The sequence below is a fragment of the Otolemur garnettii genome, unplaced genomic scaffold (genome assembly GCF_000181295.1).
Source record: "Otolemur garnettii isolate 467f Iridium unplaced genomic scaffold, OtoGar3 scaffold00032, whole genome shotgun sequence".
NCBI lineage: Eukaryota > Metazoa > Chordata > Mammalia > Primates > Galagidae > Otolemur > Otolemur garnettii.
The window spans coordinates 18,384,485-18,396,127 of NW_003852427.1; the positions used below are offsets into that span (position 1 = coordinate 18,384,485).

Genomic DNA, 11,643 nt, shown 5'->3' on the forward strand with positions numbered 1-11,643 from the left:
CAGCCATTGCTGACAGCTCTCATGCCTTCTCCCGTGACTTCATGATAATTCGAATATATTTTTCCTTTAATACTTCACAGTTCCCAAAACGATCACTTTCCTGGTAGAGAAAACAAATTCAAAAAGAGAAAAAATGTGTAGAAAGGATGCCATTTGGTCCCAGCCAGTCGTCCCAGCCAAATGGAGATGGATTCCCTGATGGAAAGTTAGTGTTTCTACTCTCCACTTTTCCGCTTGGAACTCAGAGCCAAATGAAGTGTTTTTAACTGACTTTATAACAGCTATATGGGAAACAGAGGAAGCTGGATTTTTCTACAAGAGCCCGCGTTAAACATGAACACGATTAAATAAATCATGGTGAGTCTCAGAAAGGAGTTAGAAAAAGTACTCCTCCTTACCCTTTTACTTGATTGAATTGCTAAGTTAGAAACTGCCAAAGCGCTCCGCCAACCCGGTCCCTCCCCACGGCGACACAGCTTTGCTGTCCCAGCCGGCGACAGGGGCTTCCCCCAACCGCCGCCGCCACCATGCAGGTGATGCTGCTTTTTAGCCGCCAGGGCAAGCTTCGGCTGCAGAAATGGTACGTCCCGCTACCCGACAAAGAGAAGAAAAAGATTACCACGGAACTCGTTCAGACCGTGTTAGCCCGGAAACCTAAAATGTGCGGCTTTCTCGAGTGGCGAGATCTGAAGATTGTTTACAAAACATACGCCAGTCTGTATTTTTGCTGTGCTACTGAGGATCAGGACAATGAACTAATTACCCTGGAAATAATTCATCGTTACGTGGAATTACTTGACAAGTGTTTTGGCAGTGTGAGTGAACTGGATATCATCTTTAAGTTTGAGAAGGCTTATTTTATTTTAGATGAGTTTCTTTTGGGAGGGGAAGTTCAGGAAACATCCAAGAAAAATGTCCTTACAGCCATCCAGCAGGCCGACCTACTGCAGGAAAAAACAGAGAGTATGTGTCACGGCAAGAGCTTCATTGGCTGTAAGAAAACGTACTAGACGACGTGCTGGCCCGCTGACACGCGTCACAGTGTAGTAGGATATTTGAATTCAGTTTGTAATTGTGGTTTTGTCAAGTTTGTTGTTATATTTGGTCATTACTTGAAAAGTCTATAATTATATCAAATCCCAAAGGATAGTCCCAATAACTTCATTAAACTGATATTTTCATAGGGAATTTCACTTCTCATTTTTTTTTTAACTTGAATACTGAAATAGGTTCAGAGGTTCATTGACAAAAATACTGTGACTCGCTAAGGCCATTGATACAGAAGAAATTTCCTATGAAAATGGGAGCTTCTGTAAGAACACAAAGCCTTTGGGAGTTTATTATTAATATTTTAACTTGCTACTTCATTCCACTTATAATTTATTCTGAGTAAGGAAGACAAAGGGCAACTGTCTCTCAAAAATGTTTAGACATTATTTGAGGATTAAAGACTAAGGGAATTTCTCCTCAGATAGTGTTGTATTTAATGGTTGTATAAGTCTAGGAATCTGTTACATTTTTTGGAACACTTTACATGATTTTGTAGCTCCACATTTTAGTGTTCCAACTTGAACGAAGATTAAAATGAGGATGCATTAAAAATGCTCAAATAGAGCAGCGCCTGTGGCCCAAAGGAGTAGGGCGCCAACCCCATATGCCGGAGGTGGGGGGTTCAAACCCAGCCCCGGCCAAAAACCGTAAACAAAACAAAAGAAAAAAATGCTTGAATAAGCAGTTGTAAACTTTCGGAGTCACAAGCCTTCTCGTAGGGTATATAATCCCTTTGAGAGTCTCAAGGGTGTTGGGCCCTCTCCCCAGGAAAGTTTGTACATAATTTTGCTTCTAATTTCAGAGAACTCTTGGAGCCTCTAGAAGATCATCTGTACACCATAGGGTCACTGTAAAAACCTTACTTCAGGCTACATTTTCTTCCTGATCATGGAAGAACATCTTCTTTGATACATTTTTTGGCTTAGACATTGTTATGGGAACTAATGTATAATATGTTATATGATATAAATCATATGGAGTGCTTAGAACAATGGCTTAGTTTGTCCCCACAAATCTATTTGGAGAATTCCTTAAAATCTATCTTGAAGATCTTTTAAAAAGTAATATCCTTAGTCTCAAAGTCACATTCTCTGTGTATTTTTGTTTTTGTAGTTCTAAGTGAACAGTTAAAAACTTTCTTTGCTACTTAAAGTACCAGATGGGAGACTACCTTCCCACTTTTTCTTGGGAAAGATTTTTTTTTCTGTAGGATCTCTGTTTTGTGTAATAAAATCCTGATGGATGTCAATACTGGTGGAAGGGAGTATTCTAATTGGATTGTCAATTAACTTGGTATTGACCAGATAACTTACCCTGAAAACCTTACAGAATATGTGTAGTCAATACAGTGCTTCAGTATTTTGTAGGATTTTCAGAGGACATGTCATTTGGTTTATCATCATATACAGTAAAGTTATAAAGGATGAATCTGAACTCCTAAGTCATTGTCTAGAAGTTAAATATTCAGTCATAAACCAAAGCATAAAAAGCAAACAAAAACGTGAGCTTTAGGTAACTTTAGGTACCGTGAACTAAATGTTCTGAAAATCTGATTGTATCTGTGTCAGTTTGTGTCCTGTGTGTAAGAATATATGTATTTCTTTCATAGCCACGTCATGACTATTTTAATGTCCCTGTGTATCAAATGACTACTCATCGAGTATGCAGAATTTCACAGAGGAAATAGAGTGCTGGCATACATACAGAAGAAAATATCCTCAGCTTGGTCACTGAGTATCTTGTATAATAATAGAACATTTCAGAGCCAGTACCTTTATGATGGTATTTTTTTTCTGTTCTCATTCCTCATTCTTCTGTTTTATTTTCATTCTATGTGTGATCTTGATATAACTCCTTCATGTCCAAAACTTGTTTTATCTCATCTAGACAAAATGTGGCTACGAGCATTTTGAGTAATATTTCACTTTAAACACATGCATGTTATCCTTAATGAACTATCTGTATTAATCTCATAAGCGGAAAGTTTGGCAATCATTAAAATGTTTACCAAAGAAAATAGAGTTGAAGCCCCAGGTCTAAATATTCAGTGCCATGATATATAGTGTGGTTTGGTCTTCAAATACTGGGAGGTGGGGAGATGATTTTGTGTGATTGTCGGGCAATCTATATGAGCTAATGTGTTCTAATGTATCCTGTAAGGGTGTATGTGGAAATAAAGTAAAATGAATCTGTACTGTGATATAGTATTTAAAGTTAAAACATTCAATTTTTAAGAAACTTTGTGCTGTTATATAATACTTAAAGTTAAAACATTCAGTTTTTAAGAAACTCTGTAGTACCACATTTATTGGATCACACGTGTGCCATACAACGATATTGAACAATCCTTTTAAGAATTTATAGAAAGCTATGTCTGGAAAGTCTCTCCTGCAGTAGCTGTTGCTTACTAGTAACTTTTCCAAAGTATTAATGCTGAGTTTAAGTATATAGTTAAAAATTCTAATGTTCAATTTCAATTCCTAAATACTTATATTTTACTAGTTATGCCTTTCTAACATATTAAGTCTTCATTGAAATACTTAATGCTTTGTTAACTGTGGCTTTATATTTCTGAATATTAAAATGTTTAATATTGATCACTATTGTATATTTTAATAAAATATAAAAGGAAAAGTAAATTTTAAAAAAAGAACACTCTGTTTGGGGAAGGCAGGATATTATAGTAGGCTAAAGACTCTGAAAACAGACCACCTGGGCTTGAATCCCAGCCCACCACTTCCTAAAAGTGTGACTTTGGGACATTTACTGGGCCTACATTGTCCCCATCTGTATATAGGGTACACTAATATTATCTGCCACATAGAGTTGTTATGGGAACTAATGTATAATATGTTACACGATATAAATCATATGGAGCACTTAGAACAATGACTTAGATTTAGTAAGAACCAAATAAACTCTGGTTAATATTATCTGAAGGGACAGAGATTTTGGTGGTGACCGTAACCACATAAGAAGCTATTAGAATAGGTACTAACTAGTAAGTACTAAAACCAGATGTTACTATGATTCTATCTAAGAAGGGAGGAGCCTAAGGGGAGCGGCTGTTTGAGAAGGCATGTGAAGGAGAATTCTAAAGGGTAGAGTGAGATTCTGTGTCAAAAAAAAAAAAAAAAAAAGCCCTGGATTGAGGTGGAACACATTCTTCTTAGTAAAGCATCACAAGGATGGATAAGCAAGAATCCAATGTACTCAATTCTAATATGAAGGCAGTAGATGAGTTAATACAAGGTGGCGGGTAGGGGAATGAGGGAGCAGAGAGAAGGGAGGAGGGAAGGAAATGAGGGTCATGGTGAATGGGGAAAAATAGAAAAAAAATGGCAACTAAAATTAGTACTCGATTTAATGGTTATTTAAAGCAATGGAACCATTGGTGCCAAGCTTCAGGAGTGGGACATAGATAGTAGAAGGGTCTTCAGACCCCCCCCATCTCCCCTCCCAAGGAAGCTGAACTTCTCAATCAGCTACTGTAGGATGATGTCAGCTACTGTACGGTGATGTCATCAAGGCTTCAGGAAGACAAGGGTAGTATTCATTCCCACAGAGAAGGTTAAAATTTCCGGGTCACAGCCTGCCCTCCCCTTCAGTTCTGACGTACCCTGTGATTTCCCTAAGTCACATAGCTCCTTGAGGACTCCTCCCAACTTCTTTCTTGCTCTGTCCCCTTCTTCCTCTTCCTTCCTCTCCCAGGTTATTCTACCTAATCATATTTCTACGAAGGATGATTAAGGCACATAAAGTCTTGTGTGCTCTTACTAACAGGCACAATGTACGGGTAAATGTCACACCTCCTGGGTGAGGGGCCCAACTACAACAGGGACTTCACCTACCAAACACAAACATTGTAACCTAAGTGTTTGTACCATCATATTAATCTGAAATGGTTTTTTAAAAGACACATGACATAGTTCTTAAAAAATACAAAATGCTCTGTGGTTTAATGATGACTAAACAAGAAATAAAAATAAAACCAGTAAAACATAGCTGTCTTTTAATCATCACATAAATGAGCTTACTCAGTGACGTCAAATGCAGTTTAATCATGCCTCAGCCTCTCAGGCTTGATAGTGTTTTATAGAGGAGTTTTATAAGGAGGAGTTTTGTGCTATTTTATAGAGGAGTCAACTGTGACATAGAAGCAATTTTCCTGATAGAAGCTCATGAGTCAGTAGCAGTGTCAGTGAAAGGTCTCTGCCACCTGACCTCTAGACCGACTACTTGCTTTAGACTGAGACCTTCTTCTGCTACGTGTTCTAATGGCTCAGGGGGCTGCCCTGATGGTTACAGAAAAACCCCTTTATATACATGTTAATAGCCTGGACAAGTCCTCCAGCCTCCGTGGGAGTGACTATCCCTTTAAAATACCCCCAAATATATACATGCATATATGTATGTCTGTACATGTGTGTACATATATACATATACATATGTATGTATATACACAGACAGACAGACATGTATACGTGCTATGATTGTACCTTAAGTGGATAAAGAGCTCTTACAACTCAGTAGTAAAAGTCAACTGAATAGAAAATGGGCAAAAGATTTGAACCGATAGCTCACAAAAGAATATATAAGCAAATGGCCAATAAATCCATTAAAAAATGCTCAAAATCTTTAATCATCAGGAAAATGAAAATTTAAACCATAATAATGCGCTATTTCACATCCTTTAGAGTGACTGAGATCAAAAAGGGTGACATTCCACATATCTGCTGTGATCAAAAAGGAGCCTAGAGTGACAGTTTCCCTTGACAGTCCCGGTTCTGTTTGCTATAACCGATCTCCAACATTTTAGGAAAATGCAGTTTTTGTACCTGCCATTTCTCGGGTATAGCCAGAGATCTTCACTGGGCTTGCCATGTTCCCACAAACCAGTAGAAAGCTGTGTCAGATGAAGACTCCAAGATGGCTGGGGTTGATTTTTCTGGAGAGTGAAGACTCCAGGGGTCATGACAGTGATGAAACAGAACAATCTCAGGACACCTGGGTTACCCCCAAGTTTCCTGGCAGAATCTGATACTGAGGAGAACTGCATGTTTCAGGGGCTGTGCTTTAAAGGTTGCCAGTAAAGCTGCCCTCACCTGGGATTATGGCACTACTGAGTCGGGAGAGAACTTCCATGGGAAGAGGCAGGCAAAAAGTTATTTTAGGTGGAAACTGCATTCCAAGCCCCGATCTTTGTTTTTTGGTGGTTCTGTATGTATCTGATATTGACCAATAAAAGACTCTGGAATTTAAAAAAAAAAATCTGCCAATGCTCAGTGTTGCTTGGAGAGCAACTGGAGCTCTCATACATACTCACAGGCAGTAGGAGCATCTTACTGCTTCAGAAAACAAGGTGACAAGTTCTTATAAAGTGTCATATGACCTAGAAGTTCCACTTTCAGGTATTCACCCAAGAGTAATGAAGACAAATCCACACCAAGACTTGTACCCGAATGTTCGTAGCAATTATATTCTGTGCAGGCCTCACAGAGGCGGATCCCAAAGATCCCTCCCCAGCTACAATTCACACATGTGTGTAAATGTCTCTCCTTGAGTGTGGGCAGAACCTAGTGACTTGCTTCTGACAGAGGAAATAAGCCAAGAGTGACGAGCTGCGACTTCTGAGACCCGGTCACCAAGGAGACCTGTTGTTTGCAGTCTCTTGCTCTCCTGCTCACCTGTGCCTGTGAGCTTCTCTGAGGAGAGGCCCACGTGACAGGGGACCAACCTCTGGTGAAACCAAGGCTCTCAAACCGGTAGACCACAAGAAACTGAATCCTGCTAATAGCCATGAGCTTATGAATGAGCAGCCTGGTCAACACTGTGACTACAGTTCCGTGAGGAACCATAAGGCATTAGCACCCAACTAAGCTGCACCCAAATTCATGACACACAGAAGCTATGAAATAGCTTTGTGGTAATAACTTGTTACTCGGCAATACCTAACTGATACACATTTATAGTAGTCAAAAAGGGAAAACAAGAAAATGCTAACCATATTGTGGGATAGCTGTACAGCTTGCTACTTAGCAATCAAAAGAAGCCAACTTCTGATACAGGCGACAACACAATGAACTACAGCCATCAAACTTAGCAAAACCAAAGAGAGGAGCGTATACAATGTGATTCCCTTTACATGAGGGTCTAGAAAGACAAAATGCAGCAATTCGATGGCAGCGCAGGGCCAGGAGCTAAAGTTACCACAAAGAAACAAACGAAACTTCTGGGAGTGTTAACGCTGACACATGACTATACACCTTTGTCATAATTTACTGAACTACATGTACCTAAAATAGGCATATAGGCATATTTTATTATATGCAAGTGATTCCTCAATAAAATTTATTTTCAGAGGTAAAGCAAATAAATCCTAAAGCAGATACTAGATATAAGCCCATGGCAGCAAATTCTAAAAATCTGAGCAAACAAACAAGTTCCCAGCAAAATATAAATAACAAAAATGGGAAAAATGGAACACCAAACATATAATACAGTATATTAATATAGAACAGAGCAACCACATAATAGATTGAAAAGGTGGTTTAGAAACTACCAAAGGCTACTTACAAGTTACTGAACTGCTTGATCCTCAGTTTCTTAATCTGTAACATGGAAATATAGTAACACAGTATTTTTGTGAGAAATAAACAAAAATGTTTAACATGGTACTTGGGACACAACGGGTGTGCAATACTAGTTTTTCTGGTATGCAGTGGTGTTGTAAGTCCTTTTGATGACAAATTTGCTTCTCTTTCCAAATGGTTAACATAGGTTATTTAATTCAATCAACATTCATTGGGTTCCTCCTTTGGGGATCCTTCCTAAGGAGGTTTTCCCACTCCTCAAGATGGAACAGATTCTTGATGAACTTTTCTTTCCTGAACTTAATTGTGGAAAAACAAAAATACAAGTAAAAGCTGGAAGTAAGAGGCTAAGTCTTCAGAAAAAGACAAGACCATAAAACTGCCCAGGAAGGGAGATGATATGTCCTAAGAATAATGAACGCATATCCTTTCCACAAGCATTAAACTAGGATGATACATCCAATTTTGTGTTAAAGAATGCCGAGGTTTCAGAAATCTAAGCAACTGTGTCGCAAAGCCAATCTCTTAGCATCTCAAGCCAGGGGGAAGGTTGACCTGAATCAGAGCTCTTCACCTGGCGTCTTCATCTCACTCCCCCAGGGAAGCCTCTGGCTCCAGGGTGGAGACTGCTCTACCTGGGAGGTTTGGGAGTGGTGATCAGGGAATGCAGACTCCCGCCAACTTGGAGGCCTGAAAGAATGTGGCAAGTCAGTGCTCTGCTGGTCTCCTCCCATCTCCATATTGCATGATTGTTCCTCCAAAATCTGGAACGCACAAGGCTTCCAGACAGTTGAGGGAGCCTCCTGCAGCTCTGACTTGGATGATATGCCAGAGAACATTTCTGTGGACAGAAGAAAGGGACACTACTAGGTCTTATCCCAGGGGACACAAGTAAGTTCTAAGATAGACATTCTCCTATCCTCTCCACCTGCACGTCCATCCGTCCCCACATTCACACAAAGAGTATGTGTCAAGTACATGGTACTATTCCTGGCTCATAATAGACTGTCAATAAATATTGATCTCCCCTTGCCCACGGTCATTTCACACAGGTCCAATTGGAGCGTGCAAGACAACTTACTCCATCCTACTAAATTCTCCTCATGGCCCCTTACTATGAGCCAAAAGCAAAATTTGGAGAGATCAGCATGTTCTACAAAGAAGGACAACCAAGAGCATTTGTAAAGCACAGGCTATGCTTCTTGTAAGATACCTGACATTAAACTCTGGGGCTGGCAGGTTCAAGCCTGGCCCAGGCCTGCTAAACAGCAATGACAACGACAATTAAAACAAACAAACAACAACAACAACAACAAAAAAAAAAAGGGCACTGTGGCAGGCACCTACATAAGCTGTATGTATCCCAGCTCATCGGAGGCTGAGGCAAGAGAATTGCTTGAGCCCAATAGTTTGAGGTTGCTGTGAGCTGTGACGCCAAAACACTCTACTGAGGGCAACATAATGAGACTCTGTCTCCAAAAAAAAAAAGATGACTTCTGGTTACAATTGCCAAAATCACCTTAAAATGTCTTAAAATAACAATGTATTACTGACTCTTACAGAGTTATTATTTTAAGACATTAAAAACAATTGACTAGACCTGGCTGTCTGGTCCTCACATAACAGCAGTCAGTGAGCAGTTGAGTCATCTGGGAGATTTATCTGGGCTCGGTGTCCAAGACAGCTTCATCACTCACCTTTCTAGTGCTTCAGAGCCTGGTACCTTCATGCAGAAGAGTAATCCCCACTTCTTGAATAATGACCTAAAACTCGAAGGAAAGGAAGCAGAAAATGTCAGTGATCTTACAGTCTGAGCCAGGAAATGGCCCAGAATCTCTTCTGCCATATTCTGATAAGTCAAAGCAGGTCTGGACCAGCCCAGGTTCAAGGCAGAGAAGGGGTAGGATCCACCTCTCCATGAGGAAGTGGTGTATATGTGCACAAAGGGAAGGACATGATTGATGGTGGACTCTTTGGAGACAAGCTAACACTGATGGAAAGGTGTATAAGGTCCATGTGCTCAGAAACATAAGACATTTATCTGTATGATTTTTTAGCTAGTAGTTTTTCACCCAAGTGCAAGATAAGGACCACCTACCACATGTCTCAGGCTCTTGACCCTGCCATTAAAATGTGTTTTCCTCTTGTCTAAGATGACTTTGTCCCCTTTTTCCCCCAATAAATTTCATGCTTCATGTGCATATCTCATTGTTCTATCTCCAGAGTAAAAACCAAGACTTCCGAACAGTCAGACCAACCCCCTCCTCTTGCTCCCATCTCACTATGGTACTTAATTTCCTTCCATTTTTCCTATAATCTTAGCTTCCAAGGTAAATCTTCCTTGGAAGACTTCTAGGTAATAAAATTTCTGGGTAAATCTTCCAAGTAGAATAAGTCACATGCTTTCATCACTTCTTATGCTTCTTTAAGGCACTTACCTTAGTCGGTAACTCTGTATTTGTAAGAGGATTGGATTAATTTTTATCTTCCTCCTTAGCTTAGATGCTAAGCTCTATAGAGTCAGGTACTGGCCCAGTACATACTAGATGCTCACTAATATTTCTTGAATGAATGAAAGATTTCTTCTCTCCAGAACCATTAATTGCTGAAATGCCCTTACACTGGAAAGTGGTGTTGGAAGTTTATTTCCTCAAACATGGTGTTTGGTTTTCACGTGTCAAACCTTAGAAAGCTTGATATTGAATTTAAGGAAAATGAAATTATGATACTCGATTCTTTGACTCAAGCAGTACAACCAAGCAGTTCCCTTTCAGAATCCCCTCCCATGCAGCAGACGTGACCTCAGGCACGCCAGGCTCTCCTGAAGGAATATATAGGTTTCACTTCCCACTTGCCGTTTCAGACCCCCTGGCTGTGTTCCTGCCTCTCAAATTCCTCCCCAGTTGCCTCACACCTGCTTGCTCAAGCACTTCAGTTAGATGTTGCAGCTGGAATGTCCATTTGGCCTAAAATCTGCCTGAACCCCCTGCTCTCCTTGAATAACATCTTTGAAAAGCCTGGCCGGCCTCACCTCCACACCCACACATAACTCTGGAATCCTCCACTGAATTCCAATACCCTGATTCTCAGTAGAGTCAAACATTGCTTCCTTTAGTTTTGGTGCTCTGGAAACTGAAAACAGAAATGGACTCTAGGAATTTTTCTTCGTATTTTTTATTATGGAAAAAACATTAAAGGTAAAGAAAAGACTATAATAAACTTTAGTATGCCCATCATCCAGTTTTAATTATTTTCAGCTCACAGCCAATCTTATTTCATCTACATCCCCATCTGCGCCCCCTTTCCCCTGGGTGATTTTGAAACAAGTGTTATTCTATCCACGTGAATTATCTATAACGTTTGGTTTTGTGCAAAATAACAAAATGACCTAGTGCCTTCAGAGGAATGTTGCAAATAGGGGGTTCATTTGGCTTAAAAATCTGCCTATCTCCAAAAGATATGGAAAACACAAGTAAAATACTTTAGCACACCTAAAAATACTCTTCATACTTTCAATTTTCAGTCCAAAAGATATTATAAAGCCCCACAAAACTAGCTTTTCTCTACTACTGTTCTCCTATACATACTCCACAAATGAACACACCTACCCAGTCTCTAAAGGACAGGAAGATATGGGGGTGTTTTGTTTTGTTTTGTTTTGTTTTAAGACAGGGTCTTGCTCTGTTACCCAGGCTAAAGTGCAATGGCATCATCATAGCTTACTGCAACCTCAAACTCATGAACTCAATCAATCAACCTACCTAGGCTCTTGAGTACCTGGAATTACAGATATGTACCACCGCATTCAGATATTATACTTGTAATTTTTTTTTTTTTTTACTTTTTGTAGGGACGGGGTCTCACTATGTTGCCCACACTGATCTTGAACTCTTTGTCTCAAGTGATGCTACCCTGCCCCCCAGCCTCCCAAAGTGTTAGGATTACAGGCATGAGCCACCCCACCCAGCCAATTATCTTCAATACCATGTCTTGTGTGGCT

At 39.9% G+C, this 11,643-nt stretch overlaps 1 non-coding gene and 1 pseudogene across 1 annotated transcript; both read left to right on the forward strand.

Annotated features, from left to right (window-relative positions):
- Window positions 1-524: 524 nt before the first annotated feature.
- LOC100959743 lies at window positions 525-1,010 on the forward strand (annotated as a pseudogene).
- A 4,740-nt stretch (window positions 1,011-5,750) lies between these two features.
- Window positions 5,751-5,881, forward strand: LOC111725193. Its single transcript, XR_002773319.1, has one exon. It is a non-coding gene; the product is annotated as a small nucleolar RNA SNORA16B/SNORA16A family (small nucleolar RNA).
- Window positions 5,882-11,643: the final 5,762 nt, after the last annotated feature.